The 13,859-nt window shown below is 44.2% G+C and overlaps 1 protein-coding gene across 2 annotated transcripts in view; it reads right to left on the bottom strand.

Moving 5' to 3' along the window:
* Positions 1–13,859, bottom strand: part of LOC124721400 (EIN3-binding F-box protein 1-like) — a 630,141-nt gene that overhangs the window by 134,722 nt on the left and 481,560 nt on the right. The gene's annotated exons all lie outside the window — the stretch shown is intronic.

The following is a 13,859-nucleotide window of genomic DNA, read 5'->3' as shown; positions in this document are numbered from 1 at the left end:
GCAACGCCTCTTGCATAGCTCTGTAGACTGATATTGTGTTCGCATACAGCCGTTTGCACTTCGCAGTTGAAAGCTGTCAAAAGCGTAACTAGGTGTCAGGGATTACCGTAAGTTGACTCGACTCCAGGAGTGTCTTCTTAGTAAAGAATAAATTTATTAAAACGTCATGCTTGATATGGCATTTTTTTTACGAATCTCGGAATTTATGACGTCATATCTTTTGGACTATGTCATACAATGACATATTTGTGTAGGTGCATTCAGAAGCATATTTGGATACTCTTAATGGCTCAAATGGCTCTGAGCACTATGGGACTTAACTTCTGAGGTCATCAGTCTCCTAGAACTCAGAACTACTTAAACCTAACTAACCTAAGGACAACACACACATCCATGCCCGAGGCAGGATTCGAACCTGCGGCCGTAGCGGTCGATTTAATGTGGTAGTTTTTTACACACCTCACCGTTTATGACGTCATATCTCTGAACTATGCATGGTAACAATATACACTTTTGTAGGCGATTTAGCAGCAAATGTGGATACTGCCTGCGAAATCTATTGCGAATACAATTAGTAGCATAGAAGTAGAACATTTAAATGTCATTCATGACGCGGCAGTTTTTCACCCATCATACGGTTTATGATGTCATATCACCTGAACTGTGGTAGGTAGGTGATTATTATTCACCCCCCCCCCCCCCCCCACTCCCTCGCCCAGTTATTGTTTGTTGCCTGATAGTAATTGATCTGTGTACCAAGTTTGGTTGAACACACACACACATTTTATAACATGTATGGATTTCATGCTCTACACGGTGGCGAAATGTCACCAACAAAATAGCGGCTCTCTGTATACATGCTCTTCAAAATTTAAAATAATGAAATACATTAAAATTAAGATTGAAGTGCACTACATACAACGATGTGCGTGGTTGATAAAAAAAGTGCACTTCCGGAACGCTGATGATCAAAGAAACGAAGATACGAGTTAACGTCTCGTCGACAATGAGGTCATTAGGTACGGAGCACATGCTCGTCTTGCTAAAGTATAGGGAAGGAAATCAGTCGTGCCATTTAGAAGGAACCACTCAGACATTCGCCTTCAGCTATTTAAGGAAAATGCGAAAAACCGAAATGTCGATGACCAGACGGAGGTTTAAGCTGGGTTTCTCCCGGAAACGAATGAAGTGTCTTTATGCTGCGCCACCACTCGCGGTCTGATAATAAGGGCACTGCCATCGGTAAAAAGCGGTCTTTGGATAGAGAGATACGTGTAGAGGAATTACATGGATATGATGATGTTACGAGCCTGAAGTGATATTTGTGGGGCCGTGTCAAATGGAGTGCTCGCCAAGATTTTTATGGAGATATTATTTTAGGAAGTTAGAGGTAAAGGTTCAGATAACAGAGCCTCGGTTTACCTAAGGGCCGGAAGAAGTACAGACTATAGCTGACAGGGAAGATAGATTCCGACACAGGGTTATGGATCAGATCGGAGAAGTGAGTTAAGGTTAACAATTTAAAGTCATGTAGGTTGCCTCCGGGCGGAATGCCGAGTCAGTACGGGTGAAGAGAAGTAGGCATACACTGATCAGCCAGAACATTACGATCACGTATCTCATAGGCCGTATATCTATCTTCGGCACTTATAACAGCGGCGATGCGTCGTGGTGTGGAAGCAGTGAGGTCTTAGTAGGTCGTTGGAGGGAGTTGGCACCACATCTGCACACACAAGTCACCTAATTCCCGTAAATTCCGGGGAGTGGAAGTGATGAGCTGTGACGCTACGTTCAATCACATCCCAAATGTGTTCCATCGGGTTCAGATCTGGCGAGTTGGCGGGCCAGCACATCAATTGGAACTCGCTATTGTGTTCCTTGAACCACTCGATCACATTCCTGCCCTTGTGACATGGCGCATTTTCTAGATGAAAAATGCCACTGCCGGCTGGAAACACGATCGCCTTGAAGGTCTGCAACCAGTGTACGGCACACCTTGGCCGTCATTGTACCTTGCAAGAGTTCCAATGGACCAATGGATGACCACGTAAATGTTCCCCAGAGCAGCCAGCTTGCCTCCGTCTTGCAATACAGGTGTCAAGGAGCTGTTTCCCTGGAAGACGACGGATTCGCGCCCTCCCATAGGCGTGATGAATAAGGAATCGCAATTCATCAGACCAAGCAACGCTGTGCCACTGCGCCAACGACCAGTGCCGATCGATGGTCACGTGCCCATTTCAATCGTAGTTGCCGGTATCGTGATGTTAACATTGGCAGCTGTGTTGGTAGTTGACTGCGGAGGCCCATCGTTAGGAGTGTTCGGTGCACTGTGTGTTCAGACACATTGTAGCCTGGCCGGCATCAATGTGTGATATTAGCTACACCACAGTTCGCTGTCTTGTCCTCTATTACCAAACTGCCCTGTCTATGACGACATCTGTAATGAGAAGTGGTCGTCCAACCGCGCGACATTCGGACGTGGTCTCGCCTTGGTTTCACTACGTGTCGAAGACACTAACCACAGCACAGTTCGAACGTCCGACGAGTCCTACAGTTTCCGAAATGCTCGTGCCGAGCAGCGGGGCCATCATATTCTGCCCTCGGTCAAACCAAGATGCATGACGAACCTTCCCCATTCTACTCACGGGCAGCACGCACATTGGTACTAGGTGCACGTGCGTGTGTCTGCATAGCAGTTATTCCTCGCCAGGTGGCGCTGCTATTGCCTGTACGGATTTATATCGATAGCAAGTCGGTGGTCATAATGTTCTGGCTGATTAGGGTATGTTGTCACAGGCGCGACAGCGCTTATGTTCATTAGGGAGTGGAGAGAGGCTGGTACTTCGCTGCGAGAAGTCTAGGTTTTACGGGGGAATCTGAAGAGGTGTGCAAACCTAGTTAGTTGTTGAACGATGCATCTGGGAGAGGGTCGACGTAGGTGAGAGAGGTGACAAACAACGTGAAGATAACGGACTTCAGCGAGTGACAGAAATCGAGAAGAGTGAAACCACAGGTAAGGGTATTTCGGGAAGAAGATATGAACTCTCACACTATCGAAATGCGCTTTAGCCAGTGATACACTGTCGGCAAGCTACAACCAGCCACAAGTATTTTAGAAATGATTTTATTGTACCGTGACGTGTTTCGGGCCTCATATCGTCAGACGGTAGCGTTGATTTCTTGGCAAGTTTTACATTTGTGTCCTACAATATAACTAAGTTTTTTTATTACATAGTTTAGAAACCATTTTACATTTTTATCCCAAAATATAACAAAGTTTTTGTGACTAAATAGTTTTCAAAAGGTTTTACGTTGTATACAAACTTCATACACTGAAGTGTAGGACCCCCGCGAGCAACACGAAGTGGCATGGACTCGACTGATGTCTTAAGTAGTGCTGGAGGGAACTGACACGATGGGTCCTGCAGGGCTGTCCATAAGTCCGTAAGAGTACGAGGAGGTGGAGTTCTCTTCTGAACAGCACGTTGCAAGGCATCCCAGATACGCTCAAAAATTGCCACGTATGGAGAGTTTGGTGGCCTGTGGAAGCGTTTAAACTCGGTAGAGTGTTATGACGCCACTCTGTAGCAATTCTGGACGTTTGGGGTGTCACATTGACCTGCTGGAATTGCCCAGGTCCGTTGGTATGCACTATGGACTTGAATGGATGGAGGCGATCAGACAGGATGCTTACATACGTGTCACCGGTCAGAGTCGTATCTAGAGGTACCAGGGGTCCCATATCATTCCAACTGCACACGCCCCACACCATTACAGACCCTCCACAAGCTTCAACAGTTCTCTACTGACCTACAGGGTCCATGGATTCATGAGTTTGTCTCCATACCCGTACACGTCCATCCACTCGATATAATTTGAAACGAGACTGGTCCGACCAGCCAACATGTTTCCTGTCATCAACAGTCCAATGTCGGTGCTGACGGGCCCAGGCGAGACGTAAAGCTTTGTATCGTGCAGTTATCAAGGGTACACGAGTGGGCCTTCGGTGCCGGAAGCAAATATCGATGGTGTTTCGTTGACACTTGTTGATGGCCCAGTATTGAAATCTGCAGTAGTTTGCGGAAGGGTTGCACATCTGTCAAATTGAAGGATTATATTCAGTCGTTGTTAGTCCCGTTCTTGCAGGATCTTTTTCCGGCCGCAGTGATGTCGGAGATTTGATGTTTTACCGGATTCCTGATATTCACGGTACACTCGTGAAATGGTCGTACGGGAAAATCCCCGCTTCATCGCTATCTCGGAGATGCTGTGCCCCATCGCTCGTGTGCCGACTATAACACGCCACATTCAGACTCACTTAAATCCTGATAACGTACTATTGTAGCAACAGTAACCGATCTAACAACTGCGTCAGACACTTGTTGTCTTATATAGGCGTTGCCGACTGCAGCGCCGTATTCTGCCTGTTCTTATATCTTTGTATTTGAATACGCATGCCCATATCAGTTGTTTTTTGTGCTTCGGTGTACATTGCAATTACTTCATGAAAATCTCGCCTTTACGTACTATAAGAGAGAGGTCTGATTGTCTTTTTCGTTCCATGCTGATCCACGAGTTAAACAAAATACAAGTTGGCGGATACATTTGTTTACATCGGCTGCTGACTTGATGTACCAAAGAACGTGATATGGGTACAGATATGGCACTCTTCTGGAGCTACTGCAAACATACTTCTTTTGTAGTATAGATAATTTAAAAGCTATACATTTAATTATTTAGGTTTGAAAGCGGTTGGTAATGTCCAGTGATGAAAGTTCTGTATGTCAGTAGAGTATTATTTCTAACATTTCAAATTATACGAGTTGTATGATTTTTAGGTATCATGTTCTTTGGCACATCAAATTTGAAGCCGATTTAAGCAAATATATCCATCATCTTGTATTTACTTTAGCTCATGGATTAGCACGGATCGAGAAAGAGAATCAAATCTCTGCATTATAGTATGTAAAGGAGAACTTTCATAAAGTAAGTACAATGTGTTGAGCTTATGTACAATATAAAAACTTTCGTAAACTATGTAATCACAAAAACTTTCTAATATTTTAGGACAAAAATGTAAATGTTACCAAGAAATTATCGTTACCATCTGACGATGGGCTAGGTACGAAACTAGTAACGGTAGAAGACAATCATTTCTAAAAAGCTTTTGGCTGGTTGCAGTATTTCCTACAGTGAAATTTACGTATCATATACTTTCTGGAAGGCCACTGACAATGTATATAGCATTTTTTTAAATCTTCACTTAGCCGCTGCATAAGGTGCTGTTAGCAGAATAGCCCTCTTGGAAGTAGTGGGCGCGTCAGATCGCGCGCCTTACGGTTGCCGGCATTTGTATGCTTCGAGGGAACACTGGCACGATGCGTCACCTCATGTGACCGGGGTCGCTGATGCACGGAAAGCTTCATACGCAACGGACTGGCTTGCTTGGAAGAAAATTTCTATAAGACGGGATTGGTCAAAAATATTTCCGGAAGGCTTTTGACACTGTACCAAACAAGCGGCTTGTAGTGAAATGACGTGCTTATGGAAGTTATGTGACTGGATTTGTGATTTCCTGTCAGAGAGGTCACAGTTGGTAGTAATTGACAGAAAGTCATCGAGTAAAACAGAAGTGATTTCTGTTGTTCCGCAAGGTGGTGTTATAGGCCCTTTGCTGTTCCTTATCTACCGGGTGACCAAAAAGTCAGTATACATTTAAAAACTGAATAAATCACGGAATAATGTATATAGAGAGATACAAATTGACACACATGCTTGGAATGACATGGGGTTTTATTAGAACCAAAAAAATAAGAAAGTTCAAAAAATGTCCGAGAGATGGCGCTTCATCTGATCAGAATAGCAATAATTAGCATAACAAAGTAAGACAAAGCAAAGATGATGTTCTTTACAGGAAATGCTCAATATGTCCACCATAATTCCTCAACAACAGCTGTAGTCGAGGAATAATGTTGTGAACAGCACTGTAAAGAATGTCCGGAGTTATGGTGAGGCATTGGCGTCGGATGTTGTCCTTCAGCATCCCTAGAGATGTCTGTCGATCAAGATACACTTGTGACTTCAGGTAACCCCAAAGCCAATAATCGCACGGACTGAGGACTGGGGACCTGGGAGGCCAAGCATGACGAAAGTGGCGGCTGAGCACACGATCATCACCAAACGACACGCGCAAGATATATGTCGGACATTTTGTGATCTTTGCTTTTTTCGGTTCTAATAAAACCCCATGTCATTCCAGGTATGTGTGTCAATTTTAACCCCTCTATCTACATTATTCCGTGGTTTATTAAATTTTCAAATTTATACTGACTTTTTGATCACCCGGTGTATAAACGATTTGGGAGACAATCTGAGCAGCCGTCTTAGGTTGTTTGCAGATTACGTTGTCGTTTATCGACTAATAAAGTAATCAGAAGATCAAAACAAATTGCAAAACGATTTAGAAAAGATATCTGAATGGTGCGAAAATCGGCAGTTGACCCTAAATAAGGAAAAGTGTGAGGTCATCCACATGAGTGCTAAAAGGAAATCGTTTAACTTCGGTTACACGATAAATCAGTGTAATCTAAAAGCCGTAAATTCAACGAAACACCTAGGTATTACAATTACGAACAACTTAAATTGGAAGGAACACATAGAAAATGTTGTGGGGAAGGCTAACCAATGACTGCATTTTATTGGCAGGACACTTAGAAAATGTAACAGATCTGCTACGAAGACTGCCTTCACTACGCTTGTCCGTCCTCTTTTAGAATACTGCTGCTCGGTGTGGGATCCTTACCAGATAGGACTGACGAAGTTTAAAGAAGGGCAGCACGTTTTGTATTATCGCGAAATATGGGAGAGAGTGTCACAGAAATGATACAGGATTTGGGCTGGACATCATTAAAAGAAAGGCGTTTTTCGTTGCGACGGAATCTTCTCATGAAATTCCAATCACCAACTTTCTCCCCCGAATGCGAAAATATTTTGTTGACACTGACCTACATAGGGAGATACGATGACCTCGATAAAATAAGGGAAATCAGAGCTCGTACGGAAAGGTATAGGTGTTCGTTCTTTTCGCGCGCTATACGAGATTGGAGTAATAGGGAATTGTGAAGGTGGTTCGATGAACCCTCTGCCACTCACTTAAATGTTATTTGCATAGTATCCATGTAGATGTAGATATAAACACCGTGAGAAATCCATACCTGTACAGAAATGCAGATGCTAAGTAAGCCTGTAGGTTGTGCTGTTGTATTTGACCGCGAACGGCCCCTGTGCAACGTCCTCATTACGTTGCAAGGGTCAGCCGTGGTCAGAACAGTGTTCTGTGTAGTTGGGAGTGCATTATGTCGGCGCTAAGTGAAGCCGAACGTTGGCAAATTGTTGGTTCTCGTATGGTGGATGCTTGCGTAAACAATGTAGCCTAACCAAATTGTTTGGTGTTCCGAGAGACATCCTATCGTAAATTTATACCGCATAGAGGGAAAGCAGAAAAATTTAATACGCTAAGTTGAGTTATCGTGACTGACGGTCACTGAAGAGGTTTCTGACGAAATGTAAGAGGACGACAGCTGTAAAGACACGGGATTCTTGTCAACACCAAAACAACACAAAGAGGACTCCACAAGCTGCGAAACGCACGACGAGCTGGAATTCCAAACCCACTCATCGTGATGCAAATGCCCTTAACACGAAAACGTGGTGCTGAAACCATAAAACCGGGCATATGGGGCAATGGGAGAATGCCATTTGGCCGGATGAGTCTGTTTCCACCTTCGGTCCGAGATTACGTCGCAAGAGTGAAACACGGCTGGGACTTCGGTGATAATTTTGGCAGCCATATGGTGACATTCCGTGGGTCCCATGGTTACTCTGCAATGTCGCATTACTGCAAGGAATTATGCGACCATTTTGGCTGATAAGGTCCAGCCCATGGTGCATTGTTGGTTCCAAAACGATGGTGCTGTGTTTCAAGACGAGAGGACCACTGTTCACATAGCTCACTTCGCCCTGGTTTTGTGAACACGAGGGTGTATTTTCTCAACTCCCCTGGCACCCAAGGTCAGCAGCTCTCGGTATTATTGAGCCTTACTGATCTACTTAGGAGAGAAGGGTCCATGATCGTTATCCACCTCCATCATTGTTACCTGAACTTCCCACTATTTTCTGGAAGTGTGACACAACATTGATTTTAAATATTTCAGGGCCTGTATTTATCCATTCCAAGCAGACTGGAAGCAATTTTGAATGCCAACAGGTTTCCTACACCGTATTAGGCACGGTGATATGTTGTGTTTGTGGTGTTTTCAAATTTTTGTCCACCCCTATATGTTCGACGACTACACTGCGTATGTTCTACGCTTAAATGATTTTCACACGAAGAGAATCTTAACCTCAGCTAAAACATTAGTTTTAGTTGTGAGAGTCCATATCGGACTTATCCTGAGTGTAGTTGACTACGGATGAGAGCGGAACACCTTTTCAAACTAATGTATTCGCATAAAAATTCATTCTCCCACAGAGGCAAATAGAGTAAATGTATCGTATTGAAGACAAAGTTATATAAAGTTATCTAAAAGACAAAAAATGAAAAGCATATGATACGTAAAAAATGTACGTTTTTCAAGAGGAATGGCCACGCTAAAATCATGTACTTGGAAGGTTCAAGCAAAATAATAAAAAATAGGAGAACATTTCTTTGCTTCTTTGTACCTTAAGAAAAGGACTATTTCAGCCATCTGAAGATATGCGAGAGTGTTCAAAACTAGCATATTAAAGAAAGGGAATGAACGGTGGCAGAACATTCCAGTACAGTCACAGAGTTCGCAAACGAATATGTTTATCTTAAAGTTTTTATGTTAAAAATAGTAAAACATTCTGCACACTGACCAGTGGTACAGACTACCGGGGGTAACAGAAACCTATGCCATTTTTTACTGCAAAGAATAGAAAATTGAGGTTCGAGTTTAACGCCTTATCTAAATCGAGGTCGTCTAGCACAGTCAGAGAATGATGGAAGAGAGAACCGAGGCGTTGTCAAGTGAGCCAAACTGGTATTTATTTTTAGCGATGCAGATAGACGAGGAAAACGTAGTTCAGGACGACTACACAGTGATCAGAACTAAAATTCTCTGCAATACGAGCCCACTAAGTGAACTGCTGTGCCAGCTAACACGGTTTTTATTGCAAGAGAACATTAGGAAAGCTATGTGAAAAGCTGTTTTCTTTAGTGCAGTTAGCGAGATGTTAATTAATCTTCTAAATGCAACGAGAACTGTGATATATTCTGAACAGACACAGGCCTGCCTATAAGAAAGGCGGGAGACCCATTGTCGTCATCGCATCGCAGATGCTGAACATACCGGAGGTGCTTCCTCTCAGTGACCTTGGCAGCTCACAGCACAGGCAAGCAGTAAACTTATAGCGACGTTTCCTTCTGTTTTTCCAATAACGCTATGAATGGGTGTTCTGAACCGAATATACAGCAACATTGAACCAAATACACTTTCTCCAGTTTCAAAACATTCAAATAATTCCATGCAATATAGTGTTCTGCTACCGTTACAAAAAATGGTTCAAATGGCTATAAGCACTGTGGGACTTGACATCTGAGGTCATCAGTCCCCTAGAACTTAGAACTACTTAAACCTAACTAACCAAAGGACATCACACACATCCATGCCTGAGGCAGGATTCGAACCTGCGACCGTAGCAGTCGCGCGGTTCCGGACTGAAGAGCCTAGAACCGCTCGCCACCGCGGCCGGCTCTTCCGTTACACTAAGCGGTATTAGGTAAGATGTGCTAGGCATCCGACTGCAGGGAAACAGTGGGAAAGTGATATTTTTCATTCCTTAAAATATACATTAGATTTTCTTGTTATGAAACGCTGTGCATCTGGGGTTATACGCAGTAGATCGTTTGTAAGTTTAAAACGTTGCGTAACGTACGCTGACAAAAAAAGTGAAGCACCAGAAGAGGAGAAGCAATATCTACGAAATTAACGGTCTGAAGGGGAATCTGATAATATTTCAATGATTTTACACTTAATCGCTAAAGAATCTGGTATAGGCATGCGTATTCAAATAGAGAGATATGAAAACAGGCAGGAAACGGCGCTGCAGTCGGCAACGCCTATATAAGTGTCTGGCGCAGTTGTGAGATTTACTGCTGCTAGAATGGCAGGTTATCAAGATTTAAGTGAGCTTGAACTTGGTGTTACAGTCGGCGCACGAGCGATGGGACACAGCATCTTCGAGGTAGCGATGAAGTGTGGATTTTACCGTACGATAATTTCACGGGTATATCGTGGATATCAGGAACCCGGTAAAATATCAAATCTTCCACATCACTGCTCCTGGAATAAGATCCTTCAAGAACGGGACAAACGACGACTGAAGAGAATCGTTCAAAGAGACTGAAGTGCAACCCTTCTGCAAATTGCGCGGATTTCGATGCTGGGCCATCAACAAGTGTCAGCATGCGAACCATTAAATGAAACATCATCGATGTGGGCTTACGGAGCCGAAGGCCCACTCGTGTACCCTTGATGACTGCACGACACAAAGCTTTATGCCTCGCCTGGGCCCGTCAACACCGACATTGGACTGTTGAGGACTGGAAACATATTGCCTGGTCGGACGAGTCTCGTTTCAAATTGTATGGAGCGGATGGACATGGAAGGGTATGGAGACAACCTCATGAAACCATGGACACTGCATGTCAGCAGGGGACTGTTCAAGCTGGTGGAGGCTCTGTAATGGTGTCGGATATGTGCAGTTGGAGTGATATGAGACCCTGGTGCGTCTACATACGACTCTGACAGGTGACACGTATGTAAGCATCTTGCCTGGTCACCTGCATCCATTCGTGTCCATTGTGCATTTCGACAGACTTGGGCAGTTCCAGCAGGACAGATCGACACCACACACGTTCAGAATTGATACAGGAACATTCTTCTGAGTTTAAACACTTCCACTGACCACCAAACTCCCCAGACATTATCAATATTGAGGACATCTGGGATGCCTTGCAACGTGCTGTTCAGAAGAGATCTCCATCCCCTGGTACTGTAACGGATTTATGGACAGCCCTGTAGGATTCATGGTGTCAGTTCCCTTCAGCAATACTTCAGACACCAGTGGAGTCCATGGTACGTCGCGTTGCGGCACACCTGTGTGCTTGCGGTCCCTACATGATATTAGGCAGGTGTACCAGCTTCTTTGGCTCTTCAGTGTAAAAACGAGACAAATTTACAAGGAACTTGGCAGTATAAGCTCACTTATTAGTATGACGGTGCTTTTCTTCTGGATTGGATGCATGCACTGGTTCGGTTGGGAAGGCTGTCGTAAAGCTGTTGTATCCTATCCTGAAGAAAGCTGGTTCAAAACTGTCGTAACTGGTCTGTGATATCCAGGATACTGGCACTGGGAGGGAGCTGGCATCCGAGCTGGGGATCTTGCTTGACAATGGAGTACCTCAACAGCACAGACAGTTCATAGATACACGTGCCATGTGTGGACGAACATTATCCTGCTGAAAAAAGGCTCCACGAAACTGTCTCATGAAAGGTAACACATGAGGACTCAGGATGTCCATGACGTACCTTTGTGTCTTCAGAGTTCCCTCAATCACTACCAGCCGTGACCTGAATTTATACTCCACGGCGGTCCATCCCACCGGAGGTTCGAGTCTTCCCTCGGGCATGGGTGTGTGTGTGTTGTTCTTAGCATAAGTAGCGTTAAGTTAGTTTAAGTAGTGTGTAAGTCTAGGGACCGATGACCTCAGCAATTTGGTCTCCCCCCTTTTTTTTAATCCCATTTTGTTCGTTTTTGTTCGTTGTATCTGCTCGGGGCGGACGTCGCAAGACACCCGTTTCAGTTCGTCGTTGACCCATTAACTCAGTTTTTTTTATTACAGAGGGCAGCTAACCCTCTGACCGAACGCGCTGAGCTACCGTGCCGGCCCCTTAGAAACTCACACACACATGTTATACCCTACGGCTCCCCACACAATGAACTGAGGAGTAACAGCGCTGTGCTTCTGCAAAGCATGGAAGAACGAGACCTCTTCCGAGCTCGCCGCCATACTCGTCCACGATTGTCATCCAAGGTACTGCACAGCCGTAATTTACTACTGATAACAATTCGACACCATTCATCAGCAATGTATGCTTCCCGGGCATAGCATCGCACCAGACACAGTCGTTTGTGTTGTGGGTTAACTTCAGGCTACGCTTGGGACAGTAATTCCTGAGTCTGGCTGCAGCTAGTCTCCAACCAATGGTGCGGGTTGACAAAGAACGGTGCAGGCAGTCCATTAATTACTCTCGGATGGAAAGTGCAGATGTGAATGGATAACGAGGAGCTTGGCGCACAATACAGCGATCCTCCTTTTTGGTGATGAGATGTGGTCGACTGGAACCTTGGTGTCGAGTGTGGCTGCGTTCACGTTCCCAAGATGGGGCCACTGTCACATACGAATACTTCACAAATCTGGATATTGCAGAATTCGATCAGCCGGCCAAATGAAGGCCCACGATGAAGCGCCCTTCAAAGTCTGTGCAGTTAACGCAGTCTCACACGAATACACGGCATGTCCGTGCCCTTCACATTGATCACTCAACATCTGACGATGTCCATGTCCCTTATATACCGTATCAGGCCTGATAACAATACCAAACACGAACAACAGTAATGAACTCTTGTTGTCGATCTACCTGTCAGAGAGAGTCGTAACTCCAATCATTTACGTACTGGCCGATGGTGTGTTTGTGTACGAAGTTAGATTACCATCCGACCATATTTTCCGGGTACTTCACATTTTTTATCAGGCAGTGTATTTACTTACCTATTACGAATTCAATCAAGTTGGTCTCTTTAGCGTTTATTTACGCAGCTTTCATGAAATGGTTGTGATGTCTTGAGAGTTTAGACCACTCTTTAAGAAAAAGCATCTATAGTTTAAGCTGAATCTTGTACTGCTCTGAACTGCAAACCACGATTCGAATTCTTATAACTGTTTGGTTAATATGTTTAATGCCATGTTCTTCTCCGGAAGAATTAGTGAGTCCGAACTAAAATATACACGAAGAAATAATTGTTTGAGACGGTTAGTTCAATGGATTAGCTCTCCTTAAGGTGCAGATGGTAGCGCGAAATTTTTAACTCCCACTAACTCAAATGCTACAATCTAGTATCACAAATCACCATACTTTATTGATGTGTGAAAATTGATCGCCATGGGATGCTTAACCGTCTAATTTGCCCGCTGCTTCTCTCAAAAAAATTACTGGTCCACGACTTTGAAAGGGGTGAAAAGTTGAATTTCAATATTAAGTCTGTAGAGCGCACACATCCTACCCTCCCAATTTCGGTGTGGTAGCGGAATTTTTCTAAGGTCTTTCGTTAACCGAGGCGAGGCGGTCAGGAAGCAGAACGTAACTGGCTATCGCCTGTTATCTTCTGCTGCGACTGTCTTTATGAGCTTCGTGGCCCATTACTTATAAGAACTCACACTGTAATCTGATGATTGCGAGCTCCAGAATTTATGGAGCATCTTTCTTACAAGAGCCGCCGATCAGATTAGCACTCTTCTTAGTACGTCCCGTCTGAATAAAAACACCTTCGCCCTTGTAACGCCTGATCTTACCAAACGACTAACATTTTGACGTTAAATCACTTGCAGCAATCCAGTTGGTGTATGTGCAACAAGATGAAGTTGGACAAAGTGTGTCTCTCTTGCTTGCAGACTGTTAAGTACGCGAGTTTTTAAATCACTCACTTTTGCTGCATGAATGCTCTGAACAAACACGTAATTAATTTCCTGTATCTGCAGTTCTTAGATGACAAAT

Source organism: Schistocerca piceifrons, chromosome X, assembly GCF_021461385.2.
Source record: "Schistocerca piceifrons isolate TAMUIC-IGC-003096 chromosome X, iqSchPice1.1, whole genome shotgun sequence".
NCBI lineage: Eukaryota > Metazoa > Arthropoda > Insecta > Orthoptera > Acrididae > Schistocerca > Schistocerca piceifrons.
This window is presented reverse-complemented; position numbering and strand designations above follow the sequence as displayed.